The 21,536-nt window shown below is 40.7% G+C and overlaps 1 protein-coding gene across 4 annotated transcripts in view; it reads right to left on the reverse strand.

Moving 5' to 3' along the window:
• The window catches only part of FOXP1 (forkhead box P1), a 411,134-nt gene extending 390,269 nt beyond the window's left edge, over positions 1-20,865 (reverse strand). For all 4 annotated transcript variants that reach the window (XM_058437157.1, XM_058437155.1, XM_058437158.1 and 1 more), the window contains exon 1: positions 20,776-20,865. The gene's annotated coding sequence lies outside the window, so the exon portion shown is untranslated. The remainder of the gene's footprint in view (positions 1-20,775) is intronic.
• Positions 20,866-21,536: the final 671 nt, after the last annotated feature.

Below are 21,536 nucleotides of genomic sequence, written 5' to 3' on the forward strand. Positions count from 1 at the left end.
GGAGTCTTCAATTATCCCAGGAGAGTATAAATTTTTTTTTTTTTGAGATGGAGTCTCACTCTGTCACCCAGGCAATCTCGGCTCACTGCAAGCTCTGTCTCCCAGGTTCATGACATTCTCCTGCCCCAGCCTCCAAAGGAGCTGGGACTGCAGGGGCCCGCCACCATGCCCAGCTGAATTTTTTTGTATTTTTAGTAGAGGCGGGCTTTCACCGTGTTAGCCAGGATAGTCTTGAACTCCCGACCTTGTGATCCACCCGCCTCGGCCTCCCAAAGTGCTGGGATTACAGGCGTGAGCCACTATGCCCGGCCAATATTTTTCATTAAAATAATATAATGGATATAAAAACATAATGAGAAAAAAATATAGGACTACAGAACTTGTGGTCCAGTGCAATAAAGAAGATACTAACAAAGGTGCATTAATGGTTAAAAGGTGTGGAAAATCAGTAACTTTGAATTATACTTTGGTAACTGGGCAAGGTACCACACACTAAGAAAGACACTAGCTTTGAGTCAAGATAAAAGATGCCTGTCTAGCAAAGAACACTAGGATGGTTTAAGGGCAAAAAGAAGAAAAAGAACACCACCAACAGGATCTAATTTCTCCCCCTATTCCATATCTGAGCCTTCTGATCTCAGAAAGTCCATCATATGTTTACTAGTGTCTGGATATGATCCAAATATTCTGTTCAGCTCTCTTTTACATTTTATTCTATCGAGAAAGATTTGGCAAATGAAATCTATTATGATGTCAAAAGGTAGCTGACAACATAAAATGTATCCTGCTGAGTTGACGCCGCACACGGCTAAATTTACAACAACACAAGTATCATAAAAATTATAAGAACTGCAAATTAACCACTGATTTCTAGTTCACTGACATAAATAATGGTAAGGACCTGGATAACTTCCAAACATCTTTACCACTGTTTAATTTGTCAAAATCTATCAAGAGCATTTCAACCACAAACCTGTCCTCTAAGGTACATTATCATTCCCACGCTCAGATTAGCATCGGTGGCAACGAAGGAAGACTGTGTAATTACTAGGGCTCCTGGAGGGGTCTCCTCTCCCTGTTGTAACTCTTCAGAGTGTCAGTGTCTCACTCTTTCTTAAGTACCATTCTTACTCTCAATTAGCTATTTAAGATCATTAAAAAATTGGGCTCTAATTTTGTAAGAGATGTCTCTCTGCTTTCGAAATTAGTCCCTCATTACAGCGTTAAGGTTCCCACTGGGCTCAAATTAGCAAGATTTTCTGTTTACTTCATGTTTGTGAACCAGGAATGCCGGTAGCAGTATGGTACAAGAATAGTTAGCTGACGGCTGTTGGGAAACCCAGCAGGTAGGGAGGTCGCACATTGAAACAAAATGACAAAGACAATAATTCCTCTCTGAGAGAAAGTTAAGATACGGAATCACATGGCTTCTTCCACTAGCAATCGAATCTACGGGCCATTCACATAAATGACAAGAAAAGAAAATGGCTTTAACATACATGTAAAATCTCTTCTGAAAAACCATGTTTCATTCATAGTGAATATACAGTCGTGGCTAAACTATTTTACTGCTCATAAACACCAAAATATGTTTAACAGTAATAAAAAGGCTGACGAATTATTTCATGTCAAAGATAAATACCCTTTTAAACAGCTTTCAGTGAGGAAGTATCTTTTGATGCATATGTGTATGTACCTGTGTGTGTGTGCATGCGTGCTTGCGTAGATAACCCCCTGCCCCCCTATTTTCCCACTGACATATGTCTAGAACAAATTTACAATACTGCTGAAAAGAAACAAATTAAGTGCTTGGCCATAGTATTGTTAGCAAAAATAATCAATCAGTAGCATCAGCGTCTAAGTAGAAACTATATATGTATTTGTGCAGAAACTAGGCAGTTATAACCCTTTGATTTGCCCTAATACATTGAGTGTATGGAGATGTTCGACAGATACTAAGTAAATCTAGCGTACACTACTGGTGCCCAAATTGGTTTATTTCACATTTCTGTATTTTGGGGGGGAAAGCAATTTCTGTATGACAGATGCACCTGGAGTTTGCCATGTGGCCTCCACACAGAAAGGGCTGTAGAGTCATAGATTCAGCAACAAGAAAATTGCATTTTATTCTTATTTGTTAAAAAAAATAAAAAGCATATTTTTCCCATGGAACATGTTTGTATTGACTTAGTCCATGTCTACACAGAGTAAGTGAATAGTAGAGATGAAACAATGATCTGGGTAAATCAAAGCTCCCAGGCATCTGCTACTGAAGTTAATGTTGGTTTGGCCTCAATTGGACCCTACCAGCTGCCCACAATACAAAAATTAATATATTGATTAAATAAAGCCACCAATCCCTCATTTCTCTTTATCTGTGTAAATATGGCCTAAATGTCTCCATCAATGTCAGGGAGCCACTATAAAACTGAACTTTTTCAGAGAGTGTTTTAATTCTTAAACTCTAAAGCTGAATGAAGTTCTGAGAGTGGGTAACATAACAAGAGTTTTCTTTTGCTTTGAGAAAATCTTCACCTAAAAACAGAACCCCAAAATATATGAAGCAAAACTGACAGAGCTGACAGGAGAAATAGACAAGTCCAGAATAATAGCTAAAGACTTCAATACTCCACCTACCAATCCTGGACAGAATGAGGCAGAAGATCAGCAAGGAAATAGAAGGCATGAACAACACTAGGAACCAACCAGGCCTAGGAACCAACCAACCAGACATCCATCCATAGCAACTTCCACCTAATGACAACAGAATATACACTCTTCTCAAGGACACTCTCCAGGATATACCATATTCTGAACCATAAAACATGGCTCAGTAAATTTAAAAGTATGTTATCCAATTAACAAAGAAATGAAATTAGAAATCAATAACGAAAAAAGTGGGAAATCCACAAACAAGTGGAGATTAAACCATACACTCCTATATAACCAAAGAATCAAAGGAGATTAGAAAATACTTTGAGATGAATGAAAATGAAGACATACTAAAACTTACGAGGTACAGATAAAGCAGTACTCAGAGGGAAATTTATAGCTGTAAACACCTATATTTAAAAAGAAGACGCAAGGCACGGTGGCTCATGCCTGTAATCCTAGCACTTTGGGAGGCAGAGGCGGGTGGATCACCTGAGGTCAGGAGTTTGACCAGCTTGTAATCCCAGCTACTCGGGAGGCTGAAGCAGGAGAATCGCTTGAACCCAGTAGGCGGAGGTTGCTGTGAGCTAAGATTGCACCACTGCACTCCAGCCTGGGTGACAGAGTGAGACTCTGTCTCAAAAGAAAAAGAAAGAAAAAAAAAGAAGAAAGATTTGAGATAAAATCTTACTAGGATTTAATCAACTGGTTAACAGATCCACCAACATATCCTAGAGCTCGACTCTCCAGCCATAAGACTAATGACTTCTACAGCAATCATTTTTACTCAGTAAAGACAAAGGTTTGAAGTTGTATTATCTGGAATGTTTCAAAGTTATTTATCCATGGAAGCTTTTGGTAGAACATGCATGAGTCGCTTCTCAATGATTTCCTAAGTGAGGAAACTGAGATCACATAACAAGTTAGCCAAAAATACAGCTTTAAAACGCAGGCTTCTGAATTTGAATCTTATGATTTTTTCTGCTACATAAATAACTAGTCTTATGAATTTAACTTTTTTGCGGCTTATCAAATTTACATGCTGCAAGCTACTAAATCTTTGGGTTACTACTGCCATTCTCTTTTCTAGATGTCCACATGAGGTTCCATGTACACATCAGGAATTAATTACAATCTATTTTACAAATCATTTCATAAATCAAGGATGAATCTTTATTCTTAAAATCACAAGGGATTTTATAGGAAACCATGTGATGTGGTCTGGGAGACCTGAAAATTCGAACCTTACAAAGATAGTGGAACAGAGACCATATTATTCCTAGTCAAATACTTTAAGAAGGCAAAGCAGTGAAAAATCTGGATTATAAAAGCAAACAGGCCGGATGCAGTGGCTCACACCTGTAATCCCAGCACTTTGGGAGGTCGAGGCAGGTGGATCACCTGAGGTCAGGAGTTCAAGACCAGCCTGACTACCAAGGTGAAACCCCATCTCTACTAAAAATACAAAAATCAGCCGGTCGTAGTGGCAGACTCCTGTAGTTCCAGCTACTTGGGAGGCTGAGACGGGAGAACTGCTTAAACCCGGGAGGTGGAGACTGCAGTGAGCCGAGATCACGCCATTGCACTCCAGCCTGGGTGACAGAGAGAGACTCTATCTCAAAAAAAAAAAGCAAACAGACCTTGATCCAAGTCTAAAATCTACCTCTTTTTTTTTAAATTTTGAAATAATTGTAGACCACAAGAAGTTGCAAAAATAGTACAATACCTATATACCCTTCACCCAGTTTTCACCAACGGTGACGTCTTATACAGCTGTATACAGTATCAGAACCAGGAAATTAGCATTGACGCATTACTGTTAACTAAATGACAGATCGTATTCAGTTTGGTTTACTTCTTCTGTAACTCCAGGCAATTTAATAATAGGCAATCTCTCTGAGCCCCAGTTTATTCATATGTAACATGAAGGTGATAAGAGGAGCTACTTCATAGTACTTACAAGAACTCAGTAAGATGGTGCTAGTATATTGCTTATAAAAGTAGCTATCACACAGGACAAATGGCCAGATTACAATTATTAAACAAAACTTCTGGGATTTCCAGTTTGCTCTGACACTTTCCCTGAGGTCCTTCCTACTTCTCACTAACATAGAGATGGCATCTGCCACCATTTATAGTTTCATCCCAAAGGACAAAAACACTAGAAAAACAACAGAATGTAGCCTACTCTAAGGACTGAAAGGAAATGTAATTCAAAATTCCTCTTCTTATGCGCATACGTTGATTTTTTTCTTTAACTTAGTGTTTCCAACAGTGAAATGACTCAGGTGCTACTGATGATGCCCTTTGATGCCTCTAGGAGAGAAAGGAGTGAACTAAATAAAATAGCTGGACCTTACACCAATATCTAAGAATAATCTTACACTTTCAATGGCTTTGTGTCCTTTTTTGTGGGGTTGTGGGGGCGGGGAAGATAGGTCCTTTTTTTCCCCCTACTATGAGTTTTTAAATCTCAATTATATTTTTTGTTTGTTTGTTTTTGAGGTGTAGTCTCACTTTGTCACCCAGGATGGAGTGCAGTGGAGTGATCTCGGCTCACTGCAACCTCAGCCTACTGGGTTCAAGAAATTCTCCTGCCTCTGAGACTACAGGTGTGCACCACCACGCCTGACTAATTTTTGTAGGGATGGGATTTCACAAAGGCTAGACTGCTCTCGAACTCCTGACCTTAAGTAATCTGCCCACCTCGGCCTCCCAATGTGCTGGGATTACAGGCATTGAGCCACCACGCCTGGCCTTCAATTAAATTTTCTGAATCAAACAGATTAAATGCAAGCCTGGATCTACCCTGTCGCAGTTTCCAAACCTACTGGTGTCAACACTAAGGAAAGCAGGACTCTTTAAGAGCCGGGTTTTTTCATTGGTCTCAAATAGATCTCTTTTTGGATGTACTTTTTGTACATGCAAGAAAGCAGTACATATAGAAACAGTTCCAGGCACAACCAAGGCCTTCCCATCTGGGCACTATCCCACAGTCCTGTTGGCCCTTGCCCTCAACCAGTTGTGTGATACATCCGCCATCTCTCTGGTTGTGGCATTGCATACGCGTATCAGTACTGAGAATGTTCCAGGACCCTCCCTCCTTCACAGCTACGTTTTAGGGATACAAGTATTTAATTTATAATGAGGAAAGAAGAACTCTGCTGGGGTTTCCCCTAACCCTAAAATGTTCATACTTTGAGAATAGTTGAATGGAAAACCTTAACTTAAGGAATTTTCTCTATCTTTTTTTCTATTCTTCTTCTGTCATTTTGCAAATTAGCTGCATTTTCAAAACTTGCCACCCACAAACACTGTGAAACACTAAAGTGTCTGCTGTTTCTATCAACAGACGTAATTTGGAATCAGTTAAAAGGACAAATAATATGTCCACTAATCAGCCATACAGCTAAAGTAGACATCTTTGGTTCACTTTAATACCAAGATTTCTCTTCTCCAAAAATCAGACCAAATAAGAATCATATTTGAAGCTGGGTATTGTGGCTCACACCTGTAACCCCAGCACTTTGGGAGGTCGAGACGGGCAGATCAGCTGAGGTCAGGAGCTCGAGACCAGACTGACCAACATGACGAAACCCCCTGTGCACCAAAAATACAAAAAAATTAGCCGGGCATAGTGGCATACACCTGTAGTCCAGCTACTTGGGAGGCTGAGGCATGAGAATCGCTTGAACCCAGTGGCAGAGGTTGCAGTGAGCCGAGATCGTGCCATTGCAGTCCAGCCTGGGGGAAAGAGCGAGAGTCCATCTCAATAAAAAAATATATATATATATTCATTAGGAGATATACCTAATGCTAAATGACAAGCTAATGGGTGCAGGAAATCAACATGGCACATGGATACATATGTAACAAACCTGCACATTGTGCACATGTACCCTAAAACCTAAAGTATAATAAAAAAAAAAAAGAAAAAAAAAATATTTGGATCATTTTAGCTTTGACTTCAGATTAGGGCAGCCATCTTAAATGAAATGATTTCCAAGGACATTACTTAGTGCTAAGATCATAGGAAAATAATTTAACAAATACAGAACTAGACACATCCTATACCACATATATCAACTAACTAGTTTATAAGCCTTGGTGGTCCAAGATTCAATTGTAATTGAATCAAAGACAAGATCTGGGGATACAGGGAAGCAACTTATTTTTCATTTTATAAAATATACCAAAAAAGGCTGGGTGTGGTGGCTCACGCCTGTAATCCCAGCACTTTGGGAGGCCAAGGCAGGCAGATCTCAAAGTCAGGAGATCGAGATCATACTGACCAACATGGTGAAACCATGTCTCTACTAAAACTACAAAAATTAGCCGGGTGTGGTGGTGCACGCCTGTAGTCCCAGCTCCTCTGGAGGCTGAGGCAGGAAGATCGCTTGAACCCGGGAGGCGGAGGTTGCAGTGAGCCAAGACTGTGCCACTGAATTCCAGCTTCAGCGACAGAGCGAGAACCTGTCTCAAATACACACACACACACACACACACACACACACACATATATACACCAAAATGATCAAAACCTGGTTTCCTACCTGAATTGAAAAGAAGATGCCTTTAGCTTTGTGGGCCACTATCTCTTGTCCAGTTCTAACTGCCTTTTTCTCAACATGAACATATGTTTCCCTTAAAATTACTTCTTTTTTCCTACCCTGGTGTTATGCAAGATCCCTGCTTATTTTGGCGATGAAAACAAAATAAGAAGAGCCACCCAGAGTTCTCCATTCCAAAGAGAGGAGCTTCCCAAGAAAAGCAAAGTTTTGCTGTTGTATTTCCTTTCAGCACTGCTGAGAGCAGGCGGCATTCTTCAGTGCAGAAATTCAGTGCAGATGGGGGAGCTGGTCTTGAAATCCCTATTAGAACCATGAACGGCAGGTGTGGGCAGGGACTACCTATAGGCTACAGGTTTGAAATCACTTAGTTTTTGTTTAAAAAAAAAAAAAAGAGGAGTGAGGTGGTTAAGTAGACCCAATATGCAATGAGAAAAAGTGCTTTTCAAGCACAAAATACAAGGAAAGGAGAGGCTTGGTATTTCAGAGAGAGCCGAAGAAAAACTAAACTCTCAGACTGAGAAGGCAAACTTTGACTTTATTTCTATGATCAAAATCCTCACAAAAATGGCCATAGGCCTAGGTGAAAGCTTTAAAAATTTGGGAGGGGCTAGCATGCTTATGTAAGAAAAACAAAGAGGGGCTTGCATATAGGATATTGGTTTCAATGAGGAAGGGCGAACGCCAAGAACAGTATAAGAATTAAGCACTCACATAATAGATCACTGTGAGCAAAGCTCTCCTGCAGATGTTGGAGTTGGTGATCTAAGCCTCACACTTGGAAAGGTTGTGTGACTGGAGCCATGATATATAAAGTAAGACCCAAGCGCCAAAGTTTTGATTTAGCCAAGCAAACGTGGCTGTTTTTGTTGGGTGGAAGAGGCATTTTTTTCACTGAGCAAAGAATTACGGTAAACATCTGCTAACCATGACCACAGAAGAGATGGTTGTTTTCATCCAAGGTTATTTTAAAGGAATAAATTTAATTAATACAACCACACAGTAATAGTATCCAACCTTATAATAAGTCTGCTTGCTTCTATCCACAGACCTATTCACTAAGGAAGCACCTAATAGAGAAAGTTTCCTAATGTTGCCTTTATGGCTTCTTGAGGACCACGGATGTGAGGTAAGACTTTTCCATCTCAAGAGATGCTTGAAAACCCAAGCAGACTTCAGTTCTTATCTCATTCCTTAGGCAGTTGTTTTCCAGAGGGTTCTCTTGCTCCATTAAGCAAGACTTTATTATAATACCCATATTATTTAAGCAAATAAGACTCATTAAAAAAAAATTAATGAGGCCGAGGCAGGCGAATCATGAGGTCAAGAGATAGAGACTATCCTGGCCAACATGGTGAAACTCGTCTCTACTAAAATTACAAAAATTAGCTGGGTGTGGTGGCACGCACCTGCCTCAAGGAGGCTGAGGCAGGAGAATCACTTGAACCTGGCACACGGAGGTTGCAATGAGCCAAGATCGCACCATTGCACTCCAGCCTGGCGACAGAGCAAGACTCCACCTCAAAAAAAAAAAAAAAAAAAAAAAATGAATGTTCTAATGGGTTGAAAGCTTTACCTCACATATAAATGTCCCAGACCACATCTCTCTCTCTCTCTCAAACTGCTCCTTTGAAAGTAACTATAAGAATTAATAGAATCCAGAATGGGGTTTTAAAAAATTCCTTATTTGGTTCTTTCTTTAGGAAGGAATGGGGTGGTAGGGAAGCTAGTAGGAAGCTGAATTATTCAGGCTGACTGTCATTCAGATCCGTCAAATTACAGCTCAAAATATCACTTTACCTTTGAACAACCAGCCATACCTGCTCCAAAATGAGAGTCACCCATAATTATTATTAAATGTTCCTAATGAAGATAAACTAACCAAATTCATAAAAACCTCCACTTCCATTCTGACTTAAACAAACTTCTGCCTCTCCCATCAGTATCAGCAGAGCCAGAGCCTTCTAGATTTAGAAAAGCTGGTTTTGCATAAACTACATGCTAGCACTGAATAAAACTGAAGAACTAAGGTTTACTATTTCTGGCCTAGGGTCATGTCAATATCATCAATCAACAAGATACTAAGTTTGCTGAATATAAAGAACAGAGTCGGCCGGGTGAGGTTGCTCATGCCTGTAATCCCAGCACTTTGTAAAGCCGAGGTGGGTGGATCACCTGAGATCGGGGGTTCGAGACCAGCCTGACCAACATGAAGAAACCCCGTCTCTACTAAAAATACAAAATCAGCCAGGTGTGGTGACCCATGCCTGTATTCCAGCTACTCAGGGGGCTGAGGTAAGAGAATCGCTTGAACATGGGAGGCAGAGGTTGCAGTGAGCCGAGATCGTGCCACTGCACTCCAGCCCAGCAACAAGAGCAAAACTCCGTCTCAAAAAAAAAAAAAGAAAAGAACAGAGTTGTCCCTCATACACAGGGATACATTCCAAGAACCCCAGTGGATGCCCAAAACCATGATTTGTACTGAACCCTATGCATATGATGTTTATTCCTACACATGTACACCTATGAAAAAGTTTAATTTACAAATTAGGCACAGTAAGAGATTAATGATAACAAATAACATAGGACAATTTTAACAATATTGTAATAGAAGTTATGTGAATGTGGTCTCTCGGACTATTTTCTTGTACTGTACTCACTTATTTTCAGACCATCATTGACTGCTGGTAACTGAAATCACAGAAAGTGAAACCATGGATAAGGGGAAACTACTGTATTTTCTCTCTTTGATTTATCTATTTCCCGTAGAACTAGAACACAGCAATTCATAAAGGCCAGACTTCAGTAAGCTTATTGAAAGAATAAATACTAAATTCATCAACTCCATTTATTCCAACAGTTGTAATACCAAACAGGGTCCCAGATGCTGGACCAGGCTAAGAGCAGCTTAGAAGTTTGGAGTGGGAGGCTGTTGGTGTTTCATCTTTTCCACCCACTAGTCTTCAACATATACCTATTAAACACCTCCCAGGTGCCAGTTGCTGTGTTCAGTGTGTGTGTGCGTGTGTGTGTGTGTGTGTGCGCACACACATGCATGTGTGTATAAGTCACATATGCAGGTGTGTGTGTCGAGCAGAGGAGGGAGTAAAGGGGGAGGTGCTATCATTTGAATGTTATTGATACTAGACAGAATCTTGAGGGGTAATTAACATAGGTTTTAGGGTTCACCGAGTCTGGAAAATTACTCTTTGTTTGTTTATTCACCTTCCACAACGCTAACTGTTATGTGTGCTAAGAAAGGAAAGAAGGTAGGCAGAGATGAACATGGAAGAAGCAAGCAAGTTTTTGATACCCCAACTTCCCTTAAGTGATGATGAACCATTAGACAAGAGACCGGACTACAGAGGCCGCAGTCTATTTAATAACCATCATGCCTTCAGCTATAAAACAAAGCCAGCCTAATGTAGCCCACTAATTCTGCCCCATCACAGTCAAGTTTCACTTCTATAAGTAACTCCAACATCAGAGGCCACTGTGGTCAGAATTGGAATATAACCATGTGCCACTATAATAAATTATGCTTAAATAAAAATGCAATGCATCCATCATATTTGTATCATCAAGGTATTAAATCAGCTATAATTTCCAAGCCTTAAAAGAAAATTCCAAGATTTTATGTATATTCCTAGTGAAAGATAGTGTGATGAATGTCATAATAAAAAAAAACTTAGTAGGAGGAAATAATTTTTATCCTTTTTAAATTTTCCTTATGAAATGCATTATTTTAACATAACGCACTTCAACATCGTTACCCATACATGTAAATTTGTTTTGATAAAATGAAGAGCCTTTTAATCCAAATTGCACAGTGATGCTTCTACACTGATCTGTTATAACTTAGTAATCAGAGTTAACAGACTGCCTAATTAACCAAGTCATCATTTGCCAAGATCCAAATATGGGATGAATTGTGGGCCAAGGAGAAAATATGATGGACATGAAAATTATTAATTCAGGGAAGCATTAAAAGCATGTGAAACTAAAGTTCTTTGCTAAATCTCACCATCTTTAATATCTTTTATTTTTAAGGTGTAAGTAACATGCAAAAATAAAAAAATACATTCCATCCAGGGCACATGGAAAAACATTTATATCAACTAGCTAAATGGACATAACAAAATTTTAAGCCTTTGACAACCAATGAGGTATAAAAATCATAGATACCCATTGATAACAAGTAATATCGACGGAGGGCTTACTAGGTGATAGAACCATATTTGATGTTTCACATGCTCCAGATGTTTATTCTCTATATCCCTAACCCTTCGGGAGGTACTGTTTTTATCCTCAGGTACCAGATGAGAAAACTGAGGTTCAAAATATTCCTTTGCCCCCAAGAATGTATGAATAAACAAATAATATCTGATCCTTTCAAAATTATTAGGGAAGTGATTGTTAAAATTCTATAATTTAACTCACTGAAGTTTTTCCCAAGAAGGTTTCATCCATTCACTTATTATGCATTTATTAAGAAACAGGAGACGGAGTTGACTTGGAAGATGTCAGAAGGCTCACCTGTACAAAAATATTTCATCATCAGGATGTTATTCCCACCACTTATATTCTTTATGTGACCTAAAAGACATATGCATTTTGACTGGGCTAAGCTACTTTCTAAGCCAATTTTCCTGGGTCATTCAAAAGCAAGTCTGAATGTTAATATAGAGTTTAATCCTACTAAGTCCGCCAAAAAGACCATCTTTCCCTTGGCTACTTGGCCACTCCTATTGATCCTCTGAGGCATCATTCCTGCTATGAGGCCCTCCAATCTCCCTTCTCCAATCCCCTCCCCAATCAAAACGCACAATACATCAGTATTCTTGTAGCTTCTCTATCACCATATTAAAACTGCTTTTTCTGTCTACCTTGCACATGTAAGTTGTTAAAATCAAGCACCTTGCCTTAGGACCACAAACTGTGGCAGATGGTAGGTGGATGGTTGGAGAGAAGAATGAATAGAAGGCAGGCAGGCAATGAATGAACTCTAGACTCCTCGAGGACAGAGGCATGGTAGCATTTCTGAGGCACAGCCCACTCCCAAGGTAGTAAATGTCATTGAAGATGTCAAGCATTAGGCAGACAACTTTCTGGGAAAACTCCCATATATGACATTCAGTTGTGGGTTAGCTGAACCATATGATATTTAAAAGTTCCTTCCACCCTGCAATTCTATGTATTTGCTGTGTATCAAAGTACAGTACCCGATGTGGTACATAAACATACTTCACTTTCCCAGAATTCTGTCCCCTTCTTCTGAAACCAGCACTCTTTTCACCTACTTCCCATTGTTTTGTGGAGGTCAAAGGCCATCCATGCCTTTAGAGACGGACACATGACCCATTCTAGGCCAAGCAGGACCTCCCACCTCCCCCAGCTCACTCCTGCTCCAGCTCCAGTGAGTGTTTCAGCAAAAGGCATGTGGCACACACCAGACCAATCACAGAAGCAAGAAGATCCAGATTCCGTGACAGCTGCTAGAACTCTTAAGAAAAGATCTTTTCTGCTGGAGTTGCTACAAAAACAAACTCATGAAAGGTTATCCTGCCACAACCAGGAATCGCCTCCGTGAATGAATCCAAAAGGGAGCACAGCACAGCCAGGAGACTGCCACCAAGACTTAACGGCATGATCGGAACCTCCTGCTCCAGATTTCCCTGGAGCTAGTTCCACAATCTGACTTTTCACCATTATGAGCCAATTAATTCCCCTTTATGACTAAGCTGGTCACTCAGAACCAAAAAGACCTAAAATATGGTGAGCTCAGTATTTTAAGGCACCAACACTTTAGAAGTGGGCTGTCTGCTCTTTGTGTTAACAAGGCAATATGAACACTTCAAACCTTTTAAGTCAAAATTGCTTATTTGTGGTCTCTTGAAACTGGCGTTTATACATTTCTTCAAGCCTAATATTTTACTAATATTTGAAGGTCAAAGTCCTTGGCATACAGCTTATAAACCTATAATTCTACTGACTAAGTAACCAAAGGTCTTCTACTCTGTTAGCCAATGTTACCTTTCAGTACCCCAGATTCACCCTGGTAAATAAAAAGCCTTCCAGGTGAATGTTTCCAAGAACTAAAAGAACATTCTGAACCTGCTTGCTGGGAAAATGCCCAGGTACAGGAGCGAAGCTTTGGGAGGGAGACCCTCTCGCTTTCACACAGGTGATTGAGCAGAACAAATCAATTATTAGGTGGTCAGAGGCTAATATGAAGTAAAATGAGGGCTACAGAGATGAGGTTAATTAGAAAAATGTCCCAGAGAAAAATGACTCAAAGATCTAGAGAAAACGTCTTCACAGGCACATCCAACTGGAGATAGAAGAATCGCAATTAAGTGGTTGTCCTTGTTCCTAATCAAATTGGGACACGTTTTTATTTCCCATAGCTCTTGTGTTAGCAAAAAGAAAGCATTTGAAGAAGTCTAGTAAGATCAAGCAGGGCCTATTAGATAGCATTGAGGTATAACAGCTCCACATGGAGTCCTAGAGTGAAAAATTTATGTGAAAACAAAATAATGCCTGCAAGTCAATACCCCAAGAATATGTGTGCATGAGGAAGACCGCATGGCACCGTGCTTAAGAACCAGGGTACCGCCGGGTGTGGTCACTCATGCCTGTAATCTCAGCACTTTGGGAGGCTGAAGTGGGTGGATCACCTGAGGTCAGGAGTTCAAGACCAGCCTGGCCAACATGGCAAAATCCTGTCTCTACCAAAAATACAAAAATTAGCCAGGCATGGTGGCATGCATCTGTAGTCTCAGCTACTTGGAAGGCTGAGGCAGGAGAATCGCTGGAACCAGGGAGGTGGAGGTTGCAGTGAGCTGAGATTGCACCACTGCACTCCAACTTCAGCCTGGGCGACAGAGACAGACTCCATCTCAAAAAAAAAAAAAAAAAACACAACAGGGTACGACGGGAAGGAATTTCTAGGTCCAAATCCTAGCTTTGCTCCATATAAGCAGAGGGTTCTGGGTGAGTCATTTAACTCACTATTCTTCAGCTTCCTCACCTGTAAAATGAATTTTTAGAACAATGATTACTTCACAGAGTTACTGTGAGTTAATAAATATCAAAGGCTTAGAATCATGTCTGGCACACAGACAGTAAAGGTAGCTATTATAGGGTAGACCTTTCAAAAGCTAGAGTGTTTCTCTTAAACAACTGCTGTTTATTGAGATTTTTCAGGATTAGATTTTTCATGAGTTTAGAAAATTCTACTTCCACCTCTCCCTACTTTTTAAGCATGCAGAATATTGGTGATAGCATGAAATGCAAGTTATTCTAAGTACATATGTATAGACAAACCTAAGAAGGTCTAAGCACCAATTATTCTAGGAGTAGAATCCCAAAGAAACCGCCATGTTTAGGAAGTGAGTCAGGAGTGGGAGACTATTTTGTGTCACCATTAATGACTGGGGAAAGATGTGGACAAAGACAGGACACAGGCTCTCCTGGTTGGAATACCCAGGGCAAAACCTTTGCTGATCCCCTGCAAAAGCTGGCATTGAGAAATTCAGCCCTAGAGCATCTTAACCAGAGTCACCTGGCACTGAGAGACTGCTGAACCAAACTGGACTCAGACGATGCAGCAAAATTTCAAAACATTAAAGTAAAAACCCTCAGAAAGCTCCTAATCTTCCCCGCTGCTCCTCAGGCACCAGGATATTGAGAAGAGGGCAGCACAAGGGCTGATCCAGGCCCTCAAGCATCCCACGTAAACTGCCTGATCAAGTCTCATATTACATGGATCTGTTTCCCCTTTCATGAATTATTATTTTAGTTTCTGAAGTGATATTTGGAGACAGGGGTGTTATACATTTTTAGAGATGCAAAAAGTCTGGGTGTTAGCCACTCTGAGGGTTATCATGAGTCTAACCAATGTTTTTTTTTTTTTCTGATTTATTCACTTACTGTGACTGAAACTTACTGGATTTCATCTTTTCCTTTCCTAAAAGGATATTAGTAACCACGTTTGATGCCTTTTTAAACTATATTTTAATCATGTCCTTTTATTGTTAGGTTGCAAGAGTACAAGTTATGAATTAATAAAAGAAATGGCTATTTTAATTTCCTAGATAACCCTAGTTACTCCATAAGTCGTGTAAGTATATGATTTCATAGATTTCATTCTTTTCCACCAGAAAGTCACGTGATACAGAGTGAGACAGGTCCCTCTTTCTGCTTCAGCTTTTACATAAAAAATTCACAATGAACAACAAATGTCAACGACTGACATGCTGGAACAATATAGCAAAAATAATCGATCATCTTCTTCAAGCAGGTGGAAGAAATCGGTGTTAACAATGAAAGACATTTATATCTAACTCCTTTCAGACTTATATAGACTTTGGTTTTCTATCAAAAGAGAAGTTATGTGAATTTTCAGGAAAGATACATCAAGTATATATTTTTTTAAAAAAGAGAAGAGAATTAGGCTGGGCGTAGTGGCTCACACCTGTAATCCCCGCACTTTGGGAGGCCGAGATGGGCAGATCACAAGGTCAGGAGTTCAAAACCAGCCTGGCCAGCAAGGTGAATCCCCGTCTCTTTTAAAAATAATAATAATAAAATACTAGGGAGGCTGAGGCAGGAGAATCACTTGAACCCAGGAGCGGAGGTTATGGTGAGCTGAGATCGCACCACTGTGCTCCAGCCTGGGTGATGGAGGGAGACTCCACCTCCAGAAAAAAAAAAAGAGAGAGAGAAGAAAATTTACAGGAAATTTAATATGCCCTCTATTGCAAGGCAGGAGATCAAATCAGCTCTGATTAACTTAAAGGCAAAACATATCCCCAGCAAGAAGGCGTACAGACACTGCAGCACCCCAAACTCTCAATTTCCATGGTTTTCTGGATGTGGGTCAGGCTCCAGACACTGAGCCATTGCAACGCTTGAGGTTTCTAGCGTGTGTTACCTGAGACAGGTCATGAGCATCCAACAGTCAACGCGTCAACAACAAATATAAAACAGACTATCTCACTGCTTGCTTATTTTGTACTTTTTGAAGTTAATTCAGCAGATGAAACATGAGCAACTATAATCGGGAATCAAGGTTCTTTGCCATCTTTGCCACCTCTAAAATGAACATCACAAGAAAGTACAAGATGAGTTTTATCAGTGGAGGTCCCCAAAGCCTTTGCTGATACCCTTAAATCAACAGCACTGTTATTCTGTTCCAGATGTTGTGCAAAGTGCTTTATACGTACCATCTAATTTAAGCCGTGCAATAGCTCAGTGGCTAGGTAATGCTATTACCCCTGCCCCAGGGAAGTAAACTGAGTCTTAGAGACAGAAAATAATTTGTCCAAAAAAAGAGCCACTGAATGAGAGTGTTGGGGTTTGAGCTTGGATCCCAACGTCCTTAATCAATTTGTACCACCCACAATATCCTTCAGGCTCAAATGGCAAATGATTCTGTCTTCACGGGGAAGATAATGTATAACACCTTCTGGATAGGACACGCAGAGTATGCAGTACGTAGTGGGAACTTCCAGAGAAAACCCAAGGGCAGTATTCTATTCCCACAATAAAGGTGATATGTGTAGCTTTGTTCCTTCTCTTTCTCCCTCAACCAGATACAGTCCTCTTAGGTGCCAGAAAAACACAGAAATTCATAGGGAAATCCCCAGACTCTGACTGATTCAACAAATACTGACTGCATGCAGACCTTCCATATGTTAGGCACTGCTAGCCATGGAGAAGCCACACTGAATAAGACCTGCTTCTTGCTTATTACCTGATAAACAGGTGAATTCATGAAGGGACAGGGCTGTAACACATGGAACAAACAAGAGGTTTGTGTCAAGAAAAATATAAAGGGGATGTCCCCTTTCACGTAGGTGGTCAGCAAAGGCATGTTCAAGGGGTTGATTTTTGAACTGAACACTAAGGGACGAGAAGGAGTGAGTCCTGGCAGGCACAGAAGGTATCCCGTAGTTCAGAGGCAAGGGAGTTTTTATGACATCTGAGAAGAGTAATGGGGTTTAAATAAAATATTGGAAACCACACGGCAAAAGCTCAAAGTTCCCAAGAGTCTTTTGAACACAAGATCTTCAAGCCACTATCTCCACACAGTGAACATGATGGAAGAAAAGCCTATGTCAGGCAGACCCCTGAGAAGTACTACTATAGGCTGGGGTCTGTTGCCCCAGAACCATCAATTCTGTGATGTGGTGTCAATGTTAATGAGTTATCACTGCAGGTTTGTTATTATAGGCGGTGTGACTCTTACCCGTCTCACCTAGCAGGGCTCAAAAACTCAAGAGACAGTCAGGGTCACGTGGTTGGCACTGTTTTTCAATCTGGGTACAAGTCACCAACTGGGTCATCCATGAGTACTGCTGACATCCTTTGCCACGGACCTGTGGCAGCTTCTGTGTGCAGATGACACAGTTCTTTGAGGGCCATTCCCAAGAAGATCTGTGGGGGACTAGGACCTGCTTTGCCGAGTCAGCACAGAGGCAGGGTTGGGGGATGAGGTGGCAGAAGATCCACATCATGTAATATCAGCCTGCACGAGCGAAACCCTACAGTTTCAGATTATCATCAGCAATACCAACTTGAAAGCAGTTAGTGAATTCTGCTTGCGAGGCAGGCCCATTGTCTGACTAAGTAAAAAAAAAAAAAAGGAATAAAAAAAGAACTGCATGCTTCTCAGGGGAAATTCTCAAAACAGGATCCAGAGACCTAAGCTCTGCTAACAGGGCTACAGCAGCTGTATACATAGCGGCATGTGTCCTTGAAGATGGACAAGCTCCCAAGGCTCTACTTGCATTTACAAGGGAATACCAGGTGAGGAGCAACGGACTGCGAAACATGCGTCATCTATCAGTAAAACAACGACCAGTGAACCAGCAACAGGATGGTACAAGCTTGTCAGAGACAGAGATTTCCACTGTATCACCTGGGGTGCCTAGTACAATGCTGGCATTTATGGTGTACCAGGATCCGTGCTAAGCTCTTTACAAGCATCACCTCTCTAACTCTTCATAGTGAGCTGGCTTCTATTTTTATCCCCTTTTCCAGATAAGGAGGCCATGGCACAGAAAGGTTAAGTAACTTGCCTAGGGTTGTTCAGCCAGGAAGTGGAAAAGGTGGAATCTGAATCTAAGCCGATCTAACTTCAAAGCAGACACTCTTAACCATGCTGCTATCCTGTAACCACAGCAGGCATCCAAGGAGTGTCTGCGAATGCATCCATTACCCTAAGTTTTACGACTACTCGTCACAGGCCAGTATAGGCAGAGAATATATTATTAATACAAAGCATAGGAAAGTCTCATTCTATTCATTTTATGGGATAAAAAGTTTCACAAGAATCATGTACAGGCCAATTTGGGATAGAAAATTTGGACAGGAGTGGCTTACTTGTCCCGTGCACCCCACTCCCACGGTAAGCTTTCAGCAGAGATACAGGGAGCAACAAATCACAGAAATGTGGGGTGGAGAGTTCTGTCCTGTCCTTGAGTCTACATAAGAACAGAGGGACAGTGCAAAGCCGTCAGCAATGTCCCCTGCCCATATAGGGGGAACAGAGTTGGGTGTGAGTGCGTGCTGCTAAGACCTCATGCTAGTACTCAAGCCTTAATGAAATCTTATATCCACAGGAAGGAAAACCCACTAGACTAGCATATTCGAGAGTTTAAATTTTGCTTTATAGCTCTCTTCATAAAGAAATGTATTTCTCAGATTTGCCATGGCACTTTCAGTAAGAATATTATGGTCTTAAAATATTTACTGAGCTGTATCTCTGCTGAGAATTAAACAGGCTAAAATTCTAACATGTAAAATTCAAACAAGGCACAGTCAACAGAAGGCATTCATTGAAAATAAATAAAAATTAAACATGTAAGCAAAATTGACAGCATGATTTCGTATAAGTAACCACAATGGTTGCTCAGTAAGCATTCGCCTTTCCTTAGTACTAGAACCCAGAATTTACCTGGGATATCAGATTGTTCAAGTCTACAGATGCATTTCCCAGATACCCTTATAGTTAGGGGTGGCTAATAGGACGTAAGCAGGCATCACTGGATAAGGCTACAGGGAAAGGGCTTTAAAAAGGCCTGCCTCAGCTGGGAAAACTACTTTTGGTCTGGGATGTAGAGGCAATGGCCTGAGAGCCAGCAGCCACCATGTGACCCTGAAGATGAAGGAACACACTTGAATAAGCAGAATAGAAAGATAGAAGACACAAACTGCTCTTCCCAGATATTTTTACGACAGAATACTTAAATAATTTTTTACACTTATATCTCTCTTACTAGAAAACAATTCTTAACTAATATAATGATATGAAAACATATCTAAAGATGACACTACAATTTTCTCTGAGGGGAAAAAAAAAACTAGAAAATTCATGAATTGGGATTCTGATTAACCCTCTATTCCCAAAGCTGTTTGTTTAAGTATGACTTGCCTTCTTAATTAGTATTGCTAGCCCAGGGAAGCATATTTGCTGAGCCTGTCTCTCTGTTTTGACATGCAAGACTTGTGAAATTCAAACATACTTGTAGGCATCCAAAGCATTATTATTTATTAAGGCGTATATTAAAGGTGAGATCTTACAGCACTCTCAGATTCTGATGATTAAAGGAAATTTAATCGTTCTTCATTGGCATTTGATCTTTAGCCTACCATAATCTACCCGCATATCCCTTCATTCATATTTGATACTAAAAAAAAAAGACATTTCAACAGCTTGTCCATCAACTGTAAAATAGAAGGAACGTACAGACAAACCACATTACTCAGAAAATAATAGAGCTTTCCCCCACACTCATTTCGCTCACGAAAGCCCAATGTGATTAAAAAGGTGAAGAAGTCATACTCCACAAGGTGAACCAGAATGACTGTAGAGCCAATCATCACATTTGTAAGGAGTTTCGAAATTTTCAAAGTGCTTTCACATGCATTATATCTTGTTTCATCCTTACAATACCATCTTTCAAGGTAGTAAGGGCAGGTATATATTTTTTATTCCTGTTTCTCGCAGATAAATGGTTTGCTCAAGGTCAGACGGAGTGGTACCCAGTGAGGTGTCAGGTTTACAGGTCAAATGTCCGTTTTTGATGCATCCGATCAAGGGACAGCCTACTATAGTCTTCAGGCCAAATATGGCTTACTGTCTGTTTTTGTAAATAAAGTCTCACTGGAGCACAGTGACACCCATTTGCTTGTATATTATCTATGGCTGCTTTTGTGCTCTAAAGGCAGAGTTGACTAGTTGCAAAAGAGACTGTATGGCTCATGAAGATGACAATATTTCCTATCTGGTCCCTTACAAATTTTACCAACCCCTGCATTAGGTCACCTTCCCACAAATATGATCCACGTTATGAACCCTATTCTTGAAAACCATAAAGCTATCATGGGAGGTAGCAGGATTCAAATGCCTGCTAGCTTCAGAATCAGGGCCTGGTAATTAGAAAGGCCATTATCTTCTGCAGGATTACTATATCGACCACTGGGTCCCCCGCAAAGGTAGATGGCAATTTTTAGGTGGTATACAGCATCAGTGGTGTCTGTCACTTACCCTGAAATTTTAACGTGTCTCACAGCCATAAAAAGCCTGGGGTCACTGGGAGGGGGCATGCATAATGCCACAGGACTGCAACACACAGAGGGAAGCTGAAAGCAAAAAGAAAAGAAGAGGTTAAGTGAAGGGGCAGATGGTGATGCTTCAAAAGCAACACAGACACGTGAGCCTTTGGTATCCCTCATTTACACGCCACATTTACCTTCAGTATTTAACCATGTATCTAAGCATCTATTTTATCCTTTGCCTTCTAGAATCAGCATTCGACCTAGCTCACAACCTGAATTACAGGAGGAGGATGCAAAATGTTATGTAGGTGAGTAAAACTGTCACTCTTGAAGGCACTTTTATCTTCCATACCATAATTTCTATTTCTTTTCTTTTTTCTGAGGCAGGGTCTCCCTCTGCCACCCAGGCTGGAGTGCAGTGGCACATTCAGGGCTCACTGCAGCCTCAACTTCCCAGACTCAAGCGTTCCCAACTACCTTGAACTATAGGCGTGCACCACCATGCCCAAATAATTTTAGAATTTTAGTAGACAGGCTAAATTTTAGTAGGCCGGCTGGTCTCAAACTCCTGAGCTCAAGTGATACTCCTGCCTCAGCCTACAAAGTGCTGCAATTACAGGTGTGTGCCACTCCCAGCAATAATTTTCTTTCTTTCTTTTTTTTTTTTTTCCAGACAGAGTCTTGCTCTATCGCCAAGGCTAGAGGAGTGCAGTGGCACGATCTCAGCTCACTGCAACCTCTGCCTCCCAG

This window comes from Hylobates moloch, unplaced genomic scaffold (assembly GCF_009828535.3).
Source record: "Hylobates moloch isolate HMO894 unplaced genomic scaffold, HMol_V3 SCAFFOLD_4, whole genome shotgun sequence".
In the NCBI taxonomy this organism is placed as follows: domain Eukaryota; kingdom Metazoa; phylum Chordata; class Mammalia; order Primates; family Hylobatidae; genus Hylobates; species Hylobates moloch.